We start from the raw sequence: 19,497 nt of genomic DNA, 5'->3' as shown, positions 1-19,497 counted from the left end.
AATCAGGTATCTGTTGATGTGTTGTTGACTGACTTGGAAGATTATGAGGATGAAGTACATGTAACTAATGGTGCTAAGAGTAGAAAACGAAGAAACCTAATCATAGATGATGAGGAATTAAGCATTCAAGACACAAATAAGGTCAAGAAGTAAAGGGATTATTGTTGGTCATAAATGACGAGGAATAAGTGTTCATCACACAAATAAGTTGAAGATGTAGAGGGATAATTGTTGCTTCTGATTGTTTTCTGTTTTTTGAGCTAAGTTTAGTTGTTTCGTCCTTTTATAATTTACACTTTATTATAATAACTAGCCACCTTTGAGCTTAGTTAAGTTATTTCGTCCTTTTACCATTTTAAGTTTAGTTTAATAAGTAGCTCCATGTTGTCCGTAGTGATGATTTTCATACTTGTATGATTTTATCCAACCTTAGACAACTTATATTATTAATCTATTCCGTTGTTTGCATATGATGTCACTGTCAACAAAATCGAATCTGTTTCTTCTTCAATTATATATTCCTATATCAGTTCCCATGTTGCTCAATTCATTTCTTTGGTGCTTGCTATCTAGCCGTACGTACAGAGTGTACTCTTTTCTACTATTCATTTTACAACCACTAATTATTGCAAAATTAAAATAGAGTATGGGATAACTATGACATATAAGCAAGCTTGGTTAGCCCACAAAAGAGGCCTGCAAGCTATATATGAAAATTTCAATGAAGGGTACTTCCATATCGTGAGCAAATAAAGAAGATAACTTCAGAAATAAAAATATAGATGAGTTAATTCTTCCCGGCTGATAGTTTTTCAATAAATTAGAATGGGAAGTGTTAAATACATGAGAATATATAGAGTTGCATATTATTTATCAGTACTGGAATGACGACATTGAGGTGCTAACATAAATTGTAATTTAAGTGGATATTTAACCATGGATGACTTAGTTTCTTAAAATTGTCTTTCATAAGTTGTCTTTAACTATAAAACTTAACACATAGAGGTATTTGATGTCACATTCACTTTTGGATTTGTGTTGTTGAAGAGGAGATGCTTTAGGTATTTATACACCTGTCAAATGATGGTATCCACCCCATCCACGAGATAACTTCCGAACAAAATAACTTAGTTACTTGTAATTTCCTTCCGCTAGTTGCATTTGAGGAATAGTTTCAAGTAGGTGTTGACTCATGGATGACTTAGTTCTTATAATTGTCTTCCATAAGTCGCCTTTAAGACTAAGACTAAACACATATAAGTAGTTGTTGTTACAATCAATTTTGGTTTTATGTTGTTGAAGAGGATAACATAATATTGCAGATTATTTAAAAAAATCAGGCAGTCGGATAGGAAAGGCAACAAGGAATCTTATTAAGTGAACTGCTTTGAGTATTGCAAAGACCTATTCATGCTTAACAAGATGGAAATGGGAGGAGTTGTGTTATATTTTATGCGTTATTACTTATTTGGGTTCTCTATGTTGGAGCTCGACATGATGAGTGCAACTAAGCATGATATTTTCAGTGATTCTTAAAAGTTAATCTGTCTCAGAAGTTAGCGTACTCACCTTCGCAAAAACAAGTGTTTTTTTATTTATTTATTTTAGTTTCTAAGGTAAAAAACATCATCATTCAACATTAACCTTCTTTCCATTCCTGAAACTTATACAGAAATACTACAATGGATAAGACAAATAAGGATCACCCCCAAATAATCAATATAAATTATGATAAGAAAATATATTCTCTAACCATCATCTAATAAATAATGATATGCCGTATTTGATGTAAATCGATATATATTTTAGCAATAAATTTTTTTTTTAACAAAGTATATATTCTAAATTTATTCATTAACAATGTATTATTCTCATTAAATAGATACTAAAGTTCATAAGTTTCATCATGTATGATCATTTCAAATGAAAATAAAATGATATGCTCAAATAATATAATCATATAATACATCCACAAGAAAAAACTTCCTACCACATATTAATTAATCCGCGCGCGAAGCGCGGACATGTTCCCTAGTTAGTAATAAATTGAGGCAATTACAAGTCATCTCAATAATTTGTTACTAATTCATTCATATATAATAACACACTATTAATATCTTAGTAATAATAAATCAAATAAATAAAATCAGTGGCATTAGTCAGATAAATGGGGGGTCACTCTTTTCATATGTCAGTATTTATTCTAGGATATACATGTACAATTAAAATATATTTTTTCACATTCCAAACATTTAATTATTTCCTTATATTTTAATTAAGAGTTAATTTAAGGAAATGCAAAAGTCATCTACATTTTTATTAAAATGATACAATTTAACATTTAAACTAAATAATTAAATGTTTTATAACATTTTAATTTATAGTAAAAGTAAAATTGTAATTCAACTTTTAACTTTTTTTGTTTACTCTTATATTAATATATGATAATATTTTGCCATAATTTCATTTTTTTTTCTATTCGAGGCTATATAAAATAAACCCTTCTACCTGCCACATTAAATCATGTTTTATGTGTAATCATTTGAATCTCCAATTAAAGTAAATAATAATTACATATATCGAGTTTGTTTTAATCTTCTTTCATGGCAGTTATATTTCCTCAATTTTTTCATTCATCTATCACTACAATATGAAGTCTTATAGTTTTGATGTTATGCCTGAACTTTAAGTTATATAATTATAGTTTCTGGTTCTATTGTCTATGTGTAAGGTCGAAAGTATAAGTTGTTTAGAAAGACTACCGTATTGATTTTTGATTATTTTGTATGAGATAGTGATGAAAATATACATCAATATAAATAGAGTTTTTTTAAGTGTTATCGTACGATATTTATTCTTATTATAATTCTTTTCTTGCCTAAATATTATATGAATTCATGAGAAGAATTATTCATTTATCACATGTCATCTTGTTGGCATCAAACCATTGATATGAGTTGACGTAATTATTGATAATATTAAAGCTAAGTACTTTGTATACATTCATAATAAATTCATGAGTTGGCATAGGATCAAATGTGTCTATGATATAAGAAATATGAGAGTTTCAGTGCGCGCGCGCGCGCGCACATATATATATATATATATATATATATATATATAACGACCATTTTCGGTCGTTTTAAGCACTAGAACTTTTTATGTCTGAAAATACTTTTCTATAGATTTAAATGGGTGTTTTGGACTATTCATAATTATGAATATTAAATTAGTGGGGTAATTTTAATAATTTATTTAGTTGGTGGTTAAAGAAAATAACATTAAAATAAATAATGGGTCACTTTTATCAAATTGTATAGTTGATTATATGATAATTAGGGTAGAAGTTGATCTTTAAAAAAAAAGAAGAAAATAAGAAAAGGGAGCCGCACACGATAGGAGGAGACCAATTCCGTAGACGACTTAAGGTGAGAATTTCCTTCAATTATTGTTGACTTGGTTTGGAGAATTAGTAATGGAAGCTCAGGTGCTGAAAAATTTGTCCCTAGAATTGATTTTGGTGAAGTATTAAAATAATTATGTGTTGGCTGCCATGAAATTGTGATTAGTGGATTACGTTCCACTATGTTATAAGCTAAAAATTACTACATTAAGATAGAAAAGTAATAATTTCTATAATAGTGATAGAGGGGTGATGGAAACGAGGACAGTAGATAAGTTTCAAATTGCCTTTTTGCATTATTACTCCATATAATAGTTTAATATTAATAAGTTAGTGGAGTTGAATGGTTTATTTAATTGATTAAAAATTTAGAATGGTAATTTGGCATCAAATGTTAAAATGTACTATACAGAAGTAGTATAGGCTCACAATTTGGACAATTAAAATATAATGGTTTGAATTCAAGTAGTGTTCAGCTTTAATTATTTTACTTAGTTCTCTATCTTATAAATTAGGTATAGATATATTGAGATGAGTAATTAAATATTAGGTTTATTGTATCATTTGAATCCAAATTGTGATAATAGGAGGAATTTAGACTTACCTTAGGTTTGAACTTTATTAAAATGATTATAGAATTAGGTAAATTGATGGGTATAGGTTAGACACACAATAATCTGAGTATTTATGGGATTGTCAACTTACACCTTATACATATATATACTTGATAGATTGGAAGGGTTCGGAGGCAATAAGGAAAGGAAAAGCGTTGGAGAAATAGTTGTCTGACTTCGATTCTTCGGTGGAGGTAGGTTATGGTTTATTTCTATTTGATAGATAAACTCTAAATAGCGATTGATATGTATTGAGTGATATTGTAGAGTCTCCTACGTATTTGATTGTGTGGTTGTATGTTTTGATTGTGTGGTTTGTGGTTGGCCTAAATTATGAGAGTGTCGAATTTCTAATCTTGAACCCTCTCTATTAAAATGACGCCTTGAATAAAGAAGGCTTGCTGAAATAAAATAATGAGATAATTGGATCGGAGTGTCACGTTCCGACACGGTATTATGGGATCGGAGTGTCACGTTCCGACACGGTATTATGGGATCGGAGTGTCACGTTCCGACGCAATGACATTAAAGGCAAGGAATCTTGAAGTAACTTAATATACTTAATCTCAAGGAACCTATTTTCCAAATGAGTATGGTGTGGAGGCATGAGTCCTCAGGTGTGCTTGATGTTGTGATTGATGGTGTACCTAGTATGGTGATGTTGTTGTCAATGGCTCATGTGTTTGTTGCTTGCCACCTGTTAGGTATAGTAGTTGATTTTATATTATTATTCATTATATATTGATTTCTATTTTGAGTTGACCGATGATACCTACTCAGTACGTGTTCCTTGTACTGACCCCTACTTGTATTTTCTTCTCTGTTCTTTTGTGGAGTGCAGCAAGTGTACCATCGACTTCGACTCGCCCTCAGCTCTAATCAGTCTCCAGCACATCAGAGTTCAGGGTGAGCTATTATTTCTAGCTTGTGCTGGATTCGCTCATTCACGTCTTGATGTCTTTGAATTTCGGACATGGACCATCTTTTTACTTATTTTTGTTTCTTAAATACTCTTAGACTTGGTAATTTGAGGATAGATGTTCTTGATGTAATGACTTCCAGATTTTGGGGATAACAAGTGTTAACTTCAGAAGCTTATTTAATTGGTTACATTAATAAGTTTTGGATCTTCCGCATTTNTATATATATATATATATATATATATATATAAGTACTGTTTGACATGATACTATTAATTTCTTAAAAATATTTGAACATGAAGTTGTACTATATAAAATAGTTCAACCTTTAGATGGCGAAAAAATCTTAATTAAATTAATAATTGTTAATAATTTTAGTACTTGATGAGCTTTCAATTGCAAATTAAAGACATGAGACTCGAACAATTTATCTATAAAAATAGTTTTGGTAAAAAAGAAAAAAACTTGTAATGCACTATTTGACGTTTATAATTCAGTACTCATTAATTGATAAAAATAAAAAGCAACACTCAGATCAAGAGATTTATAATTAGTGCAAGAGAAAGTAAAAAAAAACTAAAAATAAATCATGAAAAGGAAGAAAAGGAGAAAGCAAAATAAAAGTGCTGGCAACGAGGATCGAACCTGCCAATTGAGCTGTTCAGCATTTCATTCAATAGGTGGCAGAAGTAATATATATTGATTTATGATGCATATATACATATATAAACAACAACATTTTTCCCGAGATCCGCTCCTGGATAAATGTAATTATTACGCGATCTTAACGTTTTTCATATTGTATGTCTTAGAATATTTATTTTGATAAATTAAATTTTTTATATATTATATCTTCTTTAAAATTTATATTAAAAAAATAACTCCTCAAAATCAACTAAAATCTCTATGGTCAGATTATATAAAATGACTTTTATTATATATATATATATATGTATTATATATATGTATTATATATATATATATATATATATATATATATATGTAGCAATTATGTGTTATTCTCTCTTTGGTATCATAAATATAGTTTAGACGCTAGAAAATATATGAGTGAATGTTCTTCATACTTTACCAACATGAATAGTTCTGTTCTTGATCGAACACTAAGACAAAATGTATCATGTGATGTGTTTTATAGTGAACAACTTTGTCAAAATAATCTACTCTTGAAATGCATTTGTAAAATCTTGAAATCTGTTTTGATTATAATAAATGATATTATTAATGGCCTTAGTCTTGCTTCTTGTGTTATAGTTAACTGTTACTGTTTATACATGCATGTTGACTTAATTTATAGAGATTGATTCCACTTTTCATTCCTTTACATACTAAGCGTGACCAGCTGACTCGTTTCAATTCCTATATATACTTTAGGAATACTAAATTTCAGAATATATACTACACTAGATATTATAAGTTTGATGATTGTTTGAATCCTTTTTAGGTCACTTGCTTTATATGTCTTAATTTTGAGTTGTTGAATATTGTTTCTCCTACTATCTAATTCTTATTGTCTTTCTTATCTTTTGTTTGTATATATACATCGGAGTTGAAGAGTCTTACTTTTAGGATTCAACGTCATTACAAGACTCAAAACTTGCACATACATTTTCACTTGTGTTTCTCGCTTTCTAGAAACTCCATCCGAACAGAAATCGCAAAGAAAAGCAATAGGAAGTGATAAGCGCTCAACTTTACCCAAATGCTGTACACTATTTTGACTCGATTAAAATGGGGTATAACAATAATATTAGAAAATATTTGTTTTATATAATATTTATTGCTTATCATGAAGAAGATAATTTTGAATGCACAAATTGTTTGTATATATTTGTGACTTGAGAAAAACTGTATATAGATATTTCTGGGATGTTTAAAGAAACTTGGTAGTGACATTAGAAATTTAATATGACATTTAGAAATATATAAAATAATATCACCTATTTTTGTGACATTCAATACTAACATTTGTTGACATTGACCAAAGTGTCAGAAATTTCAATGTGACATGTTATAAATGTCACAAGTAAGTGTTTTGAAATTCATTTCACCAACATTAAATCTAAATGTCAGCAAGTTTAAGTGATATTTCATAAATGTCATAATCATAAATGTCATGTATCTTATATCAACATTTACTTAAATGTCAAAAATAAATGTCATATTTCATATCGACTTTTGCGTAAATGTCATGTATCTCATACCGACATATACCTTAATATTGAAAATATATGTCATATATCTTATATAACTAAATGTCAAAAATAAATGTCATATATTGCATAAATGTCAAAAAATAAATGTCATAACAATCTTACCAACATTTACATATATGTTGCAAAGTAAATAATGCGAATTCTTTTCAACATTTACCTAAATGTCACAAAATAATTGTCACAAATTCTTTTCGACAATTATCTAAATATCGAAAAAATCCCTGACACTAAAATTTAGGACATTTGATCCAAATATAAAATAAATATTGGTAAACGAATTTGTGACATATAAACATCATAATATGACATTTAGAAAATTTTGTTGTATCTCCACTTTCCTGTAGTGACGTGCTAAAGCCATAGTCATATTCAATCTAATTATATTCATACATGTGCATAATATAATATCAATTGATTAGGAGATGATTATGCATCTCATTTCAATCAAATATATTCATCTCATAAAGAAAATATACACATAAAAACAAAATTCAAAAGTCTCAATATTTCCGGACTAGTATCAATTTTTATCTCATGATTTAGAGGGTAGTAGCATAAATGCTTGTTATCTCATTAAAGTGGTACCCCTTATTCTCGAGAGGCGGAGCCAGAATTTTCAATAAAGGGGATTCAAAATCTGTAGAAATAGAGAGCGAAAGGGAATTCCACATCTACTATATAAACTTATTTTAAATAATATAGTTTTCAACGTTCATTAAGGGTAGCTCTGCGCCTGTTATCCTTCACAAAACTAATACTTGAAAGGATGTGAATGTTATTCTTACAATAACCTGTATTTATAAGGTTAACAAACAGAAACAGAAATAAGATGAAGCAGAAAAAATATAAAATACAAGAATTAATCCGAGTCCACAGAAACTACTGTGTGTCCTTAAGAAATCTAATCCCCTCACTGTACCCAAGGTTATGGATTAATTTCTTCCAAGATAAAACGGATTAAACCTGTTAAAGAAATAGAGGTACCTCAAACTTCTTTAACTTCAATGAACTTAAGAACAACAACAAGTCACACAGACTCAGTCGATCGACACTTTGATTTTATTTGAGAGAAAAATAAATGCAGTGAAAGAAAAATTTTCAGTGTTTTAAAAAATCAAAAATTGACTTCCTTTTATATCCATTTTCAGCAAGGAACATGTCTATTTAGTGAAATCTGTTCAGACCCATTTTATCCAAAAAGTTGTGTCTTTTGGAAAAAATAACAATTTTTTGGAAAATTGTGTCTGTTAGGAAAATAACGACTTTTTGGAAAGTAACGACTTTTCGGAAAGAGTAACAACTTTTCGAAATGTTACCGTTACCTGCAAATTTATAAGAGATAATTTTAATAGGATTTATTTGATTTAACAAAAGCCGAAGCCGAGGTTGAGCGAGCGACGACGACGGCGGCGCGAGGGGGCATCTTCTTCTTAGCTCTTTAAGAATTAATGGAAGTGTTTCCTTCTATAAAGACAACAATTTCCCTTTCTTTTGCCGATATGGGAGAAATGACTTTTCATTTGCACTTTGCAAATGACTTTTCATTTTCCCTCAAAAGTAGTTCTCTCACTTTTCATATTCTCTCTTTTCTTTTCCCATTCACACTTGCTAAATCCCAACAATCCCCCACATGAATGGGGAAGGCTATTGTTAAAACATATGCATGAAAAAACTTGTGTGTCTTGTAGGTAAAGGTTAATCGTATCTGGATAAGTAGGTTTCCCTTTAAACTTTCCATAGTGAACATATATCGGATATACTCGGTCAATCAGTAGATTTGGTATCTTTGAACCGTCGAGCTTTGGTGTATACCTAGACAACATATGTCACACAATCAACCCTTGAACTGTTCTTAGTTCTCATTGTTTTGTTCGTTTCAGCCATGAACACATCTTGGATAGTAAGTGCTTAAAGAACTGGCCTTACCGGAGTCTCCTTGAAGCGGCTTACACTTCACACTTAGATATGTGATTTCTAAATGTGTTATCCCATAGATACACCATTTGATATTCCCTGTATCAAACTTAGAAACCATTAAAAAGTCCTTATGTCTTTATCGTGGTTAATAAACATTGTCTCATCATGAGAATGGACCATAAAATAATAATAATTTTTTCTTTTCCTTTGACAATGTTGAACCGTCATCAATGACTTTGTTTTATCTCCTTGAACCTAGATCTTGGAATCTCCAGTCTTCTAGGTAGAGTTACCGCCACGATGACTTGTTCTCGGCCATAGTCCCATTCACGTCGATGATTTGTCAACTCCCTCTCTATTTAGGCCTTTTGTAAGTGAATCCGACACATTATCTTTTGACTTCACATAGTCAATTGTGATAATTTCACTAGAGAGTAGTTGTCTCACAGAGTTATGTCTTCTTCTTATGTGACGAAACTTGCCGTTATACATAATGCTTCTAGCCCTTCCTATTGCAGCTTGACTATCACAATGTATGCATATAGGGGCCATTGGTTTGGGCCAAAATGGAATATCTTCTAAGAAATTCCGGAGCCATTCAGCTTCTTCACCTGCCTTGTCTAAAGCAATGAATTCAGACTCCATTGTAGAGCGAGCTATACATGTTTGTTTGGATGATTTCCAAGATATTGCTCCTCCACCAATAGTAAAAACGTATCCACTTGTGGATTTTGTTTCAGTTGACCCAGTAATCCAATTTGCATCACTATATCCTTCAAGAACGGCTGGATATCTGTTGTAATGTAAAGCATAGTTTTGAGTGTCATCTAAGTATCCCAAAACTCTCTTCATTGCCAACCAATGATTATGATTAGGATTACTTGTGTATCGACTCAGTTTACTGATAGCGCAAGCTATGTCTGGTCGTGTACAATTCATGACATACATTAAGCTTCCCAATACGCTAGCATAGTCCAATTGAGACTGACTTTCGCCTTTATTCTTTGCAAGATGAAGATTTACATCAATTGGAGTCTTTGCCCTTTTAAAATTCAAAAATTTGAATTTTTCAAGTATCTTTTGAATATAATGAGTTTGAGACAATGCTAGACCGTTAGGAGTTTTAAGAATTTTAATTCCTAATATCACATCAGCAACTCCTAAATCTTTCATATCAAACTTACTAGCAAGCATACGCTTTGTAGCTTTTATATTAGCAATGTCTTTGCTCATTATAAGCATATCATCTACATATAGGCATAAAATAACTTCCTGATTTGGAGTATCTTTAATGTAAACACATTTATCACATTCATTGATCTTAAATCCATTTGACAACATGGTTTGATCAAACTTTGCATGCCATTGTTTTGGTGCTTGTTTTAGCCCATAAAGTGACTTAATAAGTTTGCACACTTTCTTTTCTTTACCAGGAACTACAAAACCCTCAGGCTGTTCTATGTAAATTTCCTCTTCAAGCTCTCCATTTAAGAAGGCTGTTTTCACATCCATTTGATGAATTTCAAGACCGTATACTGCAGCTAGTGCAATTAACATCCGAATTGATGTAATCCTAGTCACTGGCGAGTATGTGTCAAAATAATCAAGACCTTGTTTTTGTCTAAAACCTTTGACAACAAGTCTTGCTTTATATTTGTCAATAGTTCCATCGTCTTTCATCTTCCTTTTAAAGATCCATTTTGAACCCAAGGGTTTGTTCCCTGGAGGAAGATCAACCAACTCCCAAGTATGATTGCTTAAGATTGATTCAATTTCACTATTAACAGCCTCCTTCCAAGAGGTTGAGTCGCTAGACAACATTGCTTCCTTGAATGTTTGAGGCTCACTTTCAAGAAGAAATGTTACAAAATCTGATCCAAATGAAGTAGATGTCTTTTGACGTTTACTGCGTCTTGGACTTTCTTCATTTTGTTCATTCTCTTTTGGTTCTTCTCTGGGTTGTTTAGATCCCCCACTAGATGACTCAAGTCTAGTTTTATACGGATAGATATGTTCAAAAAATTCAGCACTATCTGATTCCATTACCGTATTATCATGAATATCCGGATGTTCGGACTTATGAACCAAAAATCGACATGCCTTACTGTTTGTGGCATATCCAATGAATACACAATCCACAGTCTTAGGTCCTATTTTTACCCTCTTAGGTATAGGAACTTGGACTTTGGCTAGACACCCCCACACTTTGAAATATTTCAAATTGGGTTTTCTACCTTTCCATTTCTCATATGGAATTACATTTGTCTTTGAGTGAGGCACTCTGTTAAGTATCTGATTTGCTGTAAGGATAGCTTCCCCCCACAAGTTCTGTGGTAAACCTGAACTTATAAGTAATGCATTCATCATTTCTTTTAAAGTTCGGTTTTTTCTTTCTGCAATTCCATTAGACTGAGGAGTGTAGGGAGCAGTAGTTTGATGGATTATTCCATTTTCTAAACATATTTCTGCAAATGGAGATTCATATTCTCCACCTCTATCACTTCTGATCATTTTGATCTTTTTATCTAACTGATTTTCAACTTCAGTTTTATATTGCCTAAATGCATCTATTGCTTCATCCTTACTATTTAGCAAATAGACATAACAATATCTAGTGCAATCGTCAATAAAAGTTATGAAATACTTTTTCCCACCACGTGATGGTGTTGACTTCATGTCACAAATATCAGTGTGAATCAATTCTAAAGGATTTGAATTCCTTTCAACAGATTTATAAGAATGCTTAGCATACTTAGATTCAACACAAATTTGACATTTTGATTTATTGCACTCAAATTTTGGCAAAATATTTAAGTTAATCAGTTTTCGCAAGGTTTTGTTATTAACGTGTCCCAAACGTTCATGCCATAAACATTTAGACTCAAGCAAGTAAGAAGAAGCAAAATCTTTATTCATATCAACTGCAATTACATTGAGTTTGAAAAGGCCATCACTAAGGTAGCCTTTTCCTACATACATATCATTTTTGCTTACTACTACTTTATCAGAAACAAATACACATTTAAATCCATTCTTGGTCAGAACTGGAATTGAAACTAAATTCTTTCTCAATTCTGGAACATATGAGACCCTATTCAAAGTCACCACCTTGCCTGATGTCATCTTTAATAGGACTTTGCCAGTTCCTTCCACCTTTGCAACAGCGGAGTTTGCCATAAACAATTTTTCATCTGTAAGTGCTGGAGTATATGATGAAAATAATTCTTTGTTGGCACAAACATGGCATGAGGCACCAGAATCTATCCACCATTCTCTTGGATTTCCAACCAAGTTACATTCTGAAAGCATTGCACAGAGATCGTCCATTTCTCCTTTGGATTCAGCCAAGTTTGCTTGATCCTTCTTTTTCTTGTCCTTCTTAGGACCCCGGCATTCATTAGCCCTATGACCATGTTTACCACAATTAAAGCAGTTTCCATTGAATTTCTTCTTAGGAGGATTGCTTTTTGGACCAGATGCTTTCTTTCTTTTCTTTAATTTTGTGGAATCTTCTTCAACAAAATTTACTCCAGATATTGCTGAATTACCACGTGACCTCTTTTCTGCAGCCTTATTATCCTCTTCGATTCTCAACCTTACTATGAGATCTTCAACAGTCATCTCCTTGCGTTTGTGTTTCAAGTAGTTTTTAAAGTCCTTCCACAATGGAGGTAACTTTTCAATAATTGCAGCCACTTGAAAAGCATCATTCACAATCAATCCTACATTAAAGGTTATGTGAGTATTAAGGGAAAACTTAATATTTCTAACATAGGCATTAAATAAATTTATACCTTCAGCAAGGAGTTCATGGATTATGACCTGCAATTCTTGAACTTGGGTGACGACAGTCTTACTGTCTATCATTTTATAGTCCAGAAATTTTGCCACAATGAATTTCTTAATTCCGGCATCTTCTGTTGTGTACTTCTTTTGTAAAGCATCCCAGAGTTCTTTTGAGGTTTTGGCATTGCTGTACACATTGTACAGATCATCTTGCATACCACTCAAAAAATAATTTTTACACAAAAAATATGAGTGTGTCCATGCTTCTGTTACCAAGAATCGTTCATCAGCCGGAGTTTCATCTGACATAACAGGAACATTCTCATTAATGAACTTCTGCAGACTCAATGTGGTGAGATAGAAGAACATCTTTTGCTGCCATCTCTTAAAGTCGACTCCAGAAAACTTTGCAGGTTTCTCAGCCGGCGCTAAGGCAGCATTTGAACGATTATGTGCAACCGATGTTGTTGCAGCACTTACTGTTCCAGCATTTGTTTGACTTGAATTAGTCTTTTTTTTCTGTCACAAATGACAGATAATTTAAATATTTGAAATACTAACAGTAAAGAACAAATCTTTACACAAATTGTTTCTGATTTAACGATAAAGTTTTTATGTTCTTTTAATCGTTAATCNTCAAATGCAGATCTAGGTTTTTTTTAATCTTACATTTATTGAATCACTAGTTCCGGAAACGTGCATTGCACGAATATTTTATATAAATTTTGTATTGTAAATGACATATTTTCTCCACTTCAAATTTATTGATATTTACTAAAAAATCATTGTTTTTATAATTGAAAGTTCATATATCATCCTATTAAAAAGATCACAAATTCTTAATTATAAAATTGACTAAAATTGTATAAATGGTTGATTCATGTACTAATATGATGATTTACTATTCAATATTTAGTTTATTAAATACTTTATAACATTTAAATTTAATGTAGGAATAGAATTATAATCTAACTTTTTCCTAACATATATACACACGATGATATAATATTATCATCTTAGTTTACTTAATTAATTGTTAATTATGCTTTCTTTTTCTTTTGTATGTGAATGGTTCATAAGAAGTTGGTATTATTTAGTATTATTAAAATTGTTGAAAGACTAAACGATTGCAATTTATTCAATTCCTAAATCTTGTAACTCTTTATTTTTCTACTTTTTGGTAATTAAAATCCACGTTTCATAATGTTCTTTTTTTGGCATAGACAAGATAAAGATAAAGACTTATACTCAACAATTTTAAGATCCAATATGGATAAAACTACCACAGCTACATGAAATTAGATCCTTTATAATACTCTTCTCTCGAACTAATTAGAGAGTGTGATATAATAAATATAACTCATGAAGGTTATTTAAAAAAAATTCACAAATGAACTGAAATCAACAAATTTATTTTGATTGCTACTTCACGCGGGTAATGAAATATTATTATTAGATAAAAATAAAGAAATTAGCAAGTCATAACATTCTTGTAATTAACACAACTTCCACTTCTTTTTCAAATTAAAAACATCAAACATCTTAATAGAGTAATACTGATCAAACGTAACTAACTAAATAAAAACAATAGGAAAAAAAGAGCTATCAGCTTAAATCTTGAACAAAGACGTTCATGATTTTATATATACATACATACATACATACATACATACATACATATACATATATATATATATATATATATATATATATATATATNNNTACATTCACGCTTTTCATTTATTCATGCCAATAACATTTTTAAGTGCATCTATCGGCCCTTGTATGGAACCCCTTAACTGACACATTAAAGATAAATAATGAAAAAGAAGAAGAGGACATGTGGTATTGAAACTCCAGAAGAGAACCTCAAGGAACTTACCATGCTTCACTGAAGTCACTATTTATAAAATTCTATAACTATAGTTTTGAAATTCCAAAAGAGAATCTCAATGAATTTACCATGCTTCACTGAAGTGACTATATATTAAATTCTATAACTATAGTTGAAAGTTGAAAAGGCCTTCCAAACATTGAATTAGCTTAGTAAGATGTAAAGTTATTTTAAAGTATTGAAAATGCTGAAATAAATGACAACTGCAAGTATAGTAATCCACCTCTTTGTATACCTAAATACTTAATTGATTGTTATTAAACTTTAAGTATGCAATGTATGTAAACATTGTGGAGTAGTGTTGAATATGATGATTTTCTTCATTAATGATAGAATATTTAATTAATATTTTTATAATAATTTTATTTAGTGTAGGGTAAAATGGTAATTCAACTTTTCATTTTGAAACTTTTCACTTTGGACCTCTTTGTATACCCAAATACTTAATTGATTGTTATTAAACTTTAAGTATGCAATGTATGTAAACATTATGGAGTAGTGTTGAATATGATAGAATATTTAATTAATATTTTTATAATAATTTTATTTAGTGTAGGGTAAAATGGTAATTCAACTTTTCACTTTGGAGCTTCCCACTTATAATAATATATGATTTATATCTTAATACATTATCTTAATATTGAAATGTAGATTCAAAGATTCAAGTACATCGTGTCATTTAGATATCTTTCATATTTTGACCTAGAGAATTTTATTTATTTCGTGAAACAATTAACATCAAAAAGTTATTCAAGTACCCATCAAGATATTTTTGTACATGACTTAAAACAAATTGTAATTGGAGAAACTCTTCTTAAGTTTACCTCCAAAACATCAGTTTTTACTTCAAGTGCGATAAAAGATATCCAAACTTCAACTAATAATTCATCCTCATCATCCTCAATATTGTGTTGCTTCTAGTAGAAAATATGAAGAAAAAAAAAGAAGAAGAAGTAAGATCTTATGTAAAACAAAAAATGGAAGTGCTAGAACACCCAAAAAAACAAAAGAAAAAGATGAGTGTATATCAATCATATGCATTCTGTAACAATAATAATGATGGTTGTGGTCATATATCACTTAAGATTCATTAAATTCACTTTAGAGGATGTGCAAAACCTCTACATATATCACAAATTAAATTAAGTTCCACCATAGCAACAATATTTTTAAATTAATTTGGCCAAACGTATGATGATCAATTTCCTCTTTTCTTACATATTTACCATAACCTGCATTCTGGAATAAATAATTTAATCTTATTCATTGCATTGGTATGTGAATGATGCTATCTGTTTATTATTACTAAAAATGTCCTTCGTAGCCAAATATATTACATAGATTTCTTTAGGAAGGATAAAATAAGAGGAGATCGTTTGAGGTAGTTTGTATATTGCATAGGCTGTTTTTTAGATGTATCGGTTCAAACATGTAAAATTGTGGTAACTGAAGGTGCCAACTATCATATGGAAGAAAGAAGGTTTCAAGGGAGTTACCAAATTATTCATACCTGAACCATAATGTAACACCCTGTATCCGAAAACAGAACTTAATGTAGATTTCCAGAAGTTGCAGGTGCAACCCACAGTTACCACCCTCGGACCACAGGGTGACACATGGCCCATATTGGTGATCTGTGGTTCGTATCTACAACCATCCCCAGAAATTCAAACAAAAACCATTTTAAGTCATGACCCACAAAATGACATGACGGATCGTGGATCCATCGACAGATTGTCGATCAGACCGTAAGTCGAGGACCTAATTAACCTTTCTCTACAATAGATCAAAGGACTGACATGAAGGATCTGGATCCATCGATGAATCATCGATCAGTCCGTACGTTGAGACCCCCAGAACCTGGTCTCTTAAGTTATGACGGACAGACAGGACGGATCATGGACCATGGATGGATCATTGGTCAGTCGATAGGTCGCTTCAGCACATTTGAAGTCAGAGGTCTTGATCTTTTTTTTATGTGTTGGAACCCTTAACTACGTCGTTTTAACCCTAAACTACATGGTTTTTGTTAGTTTTAGACTAAAAACATAACTACAACTTACCTAAGTCGATTCATTAATCAAAACTTACAAACTTAGAGAGTAACAGGAGAAATGATGTCAAGAACCTTAGTTAAAGAACAAAACAAGGTTCCATCCACTATAAAAAAAAATAGTGTTTAGCGACGGCAACTATCCATCACTATATGAAGAAAATCCTTCACTAATCACGATTAGCGATGGATTAGCTACGGAATATTGATGTTGCTATTATGCTCGTCAGCAAGCTCTTAGAGACGAAAAAAAAGTTCCGTCACAAATTTAGCGACGTGCTAGTGACGAACAACATCCGTCGCCATAATGTAGCGACGGAAAGATTCGTCATAATATTTATACAATTTAGTTGCTAATTTAATAATTCTATGACGAAAAATGATGTTTCGTCTCAATTTTAGCGACGTCACAGCGACGAAACATTTCCGTCGCAACATGTTAGCGACGGAAAGATTCGTCATTATATTTATATAGTTTTGTTGCTAATTTCATAATTCATTTAGTTATTTTTCAAATAAATCTCCGTTGCAAAATATTTTGTGACAACATATTAGGCCTTTAATAATTCTTCGTTGATCCGTCGCAACGACCAAATAGTAGCTAAAGTTGTTGCTAAAATTGTTCTTATGCACTGCTGAAATATATTCAATCAAAGTAACTAAATACTCCAAAATTAACAAACATTCATATAATATAATATCCATAGATAATTCGTAATATATAAATAGAGAACTCCAAAACAACATACTTCTTGTTAAAATATACAAAAAAACTATCAAGTACTATTAAATAAACCCATGTTCATCAAAATACTACTACGCGCAATTTCTAGTTTCCAAAAAGTATGACATTATCAAAAACTAAAGTTGTGGAGGTATTAACTTTTAATAGAGGTATCAAACACGTCCACATTACTAGCAGGAGGCATGGGCGCCGCAGACGATGGATTGCCGGATAGAGTAATCGATGCTTTCACCTGCTCAACAATAATAGGAACATGATGACTAGTTAGTGCAGACATCATTTTCATTACAAACTCGTCCATATTTGTTGTCGATGCTGATTGAGAAAATGGATGAGGTAATGATGATGACCCACAAAGTTTCTGCCCATAGTAATTTTTTGCTTCCGATCCAAGACTGTATATTCTTCTTTTCTTTTCTCCTCCCGCATCTTGGTAATATGCTTCATATTGATCAATATCAGTTTCAGACAATGTTTTTTCCTTTAATATTTCTTCATATTTTTCCTATAATAAGTACAGAAAATGAGAAAGCCATAATGATATAGAACAAACCAAATTTTGAAGAAAAATGCATTAAATAGACAAAGTCATGCTCAGTACAGTGTAGAGAGTGTCAGAGACACCAAGAATAAAGATGTCCCTTTCAGTTAATTTTGGTACTATTCCATATGATCCTCTAAAATATACCAGCTGCTTTTTACAAAGATAAAGTAGTATATCTGAGTGCAGGATGAGGCATCCCTGTGAAACTGAGCAAACTGATAGAAATAAAAAACTTCACAAGTTGACTAGAATGGAATTCATAGAAGTGTAGACCATTTGTCTAGAATTTGGCATACCCTATAAGAGAACTTATCAATACCTCTATCTAGTGTAGCAGTTGTTGTGTCTGTGGTAATAAACAATGGGTATCCAAGTAATTTCTAACAACATCCACCCCAAGAGAAGATCATGTCAAGAGAGTTATCTCTTATTACAGTACCACATAGACAATGACAATGGGTAGCCAAGTAATTGCTAACAGCATCCACCCCAAGAGAAGATCATTTCAAGAGAGTTATATTTTATTACAGTACCACACAAACAATAACACTTTTGGAAGCTAGAGTCACTATAAAACAATAGTACAATCACACCAAAAAAATAAAAAAAATTTCACCAGAAAAGCCTCAAAACAGTGGCTGTAGTTTCTTTCTAAAATGATACTAGAATTGCATCATAAAGTCTCAAAACATCATAAAAACTGTACCAAACAGCAGCAACAAATACACTTTGAAATAGTAAAAAAATGCACCATAAACTGTAGTAGGAAAGAACCGAAACACCTCCAAGTTTTAAACTACATGGATATCTCGAGAACGCTCACCAACAATTGTTTTTCCATCATGTCCATGTGTATGAGCATGCAGATGTAACTCACTTGGCGTGGGATCTCGACCTTTTTCAATAGCCTATACAAAATAAATCACGTTATATATGTCATATGAGAGAAGATGTTTGTTAAAGAGTTCGTAAAATATATATATACTCACAAGTTTCTTGCGATGTTCTCCGATAAAATAGAGCCACCAGTGTGAGTCCCAACAGCAGTTTCATGATCGCCACGATGATTTTGCAAATTAATTTCTGATTTTCTAATCGACTCTGCACTTCCCCAATGCTTCATTCATCTTTCCCATACATCTTCTGGTACGTAACCTGGCCTGACTCCTCCTTTTTTATTTTAGAAATGAAATTCCTATATTTCAATGCTTCATTAACCATCCATTGTATTTTGACTTCGTTTTCACTAATGGAAACATCCCAGCAGAACTTTTTGTGAAACAAGTTTTGAGTGTACATTAATGTCCTATCTATATATGTGAATATACTTGCTAAAATCACTTACGATGAAAACTTATACCTTAAATTCTCCAAAATAACCATTTCT

At 31.4% G+C, this 19,497-nt stretch overlaps 1 long non-coding RNA gene across 1 annotated transcript; it reads left to right on the top strand.

Annotated features, from left to right (window-relative positions):
• The first annotated feature begins 3,365 nt into the window (after positions 1-3,365).
• On the top strand, positions 3,366-4,905 carry LOC114078338. The gene is made up of 3 exons (XR_003579949.1): positions 3,366-3,428; positions 4,135-4,211; positions 4,859-4,905. It is a non-coding gene; the product is annotated as an uncharacterized LOC114078338 (long non-coding RNA).
• The last annotated feature ends 14,592 nt before the right edge of the window (positions 4,906-19,497 follow it).

This window comes from Solanum pennellii, chromosome 8 (assembly GCF_001406875.1).
Source record: "Solanum pennellii chromosome 8, SPENNV200".
NCBI lineage: Eukaryota > Viridiplantae > Streptophyta > Magnoliopsida > Solanales > Solanaceae > Solanum > Solanum pennellii.
This window is presented reverse-complemented; position numbering and strand designations above follow the sequence as displayed.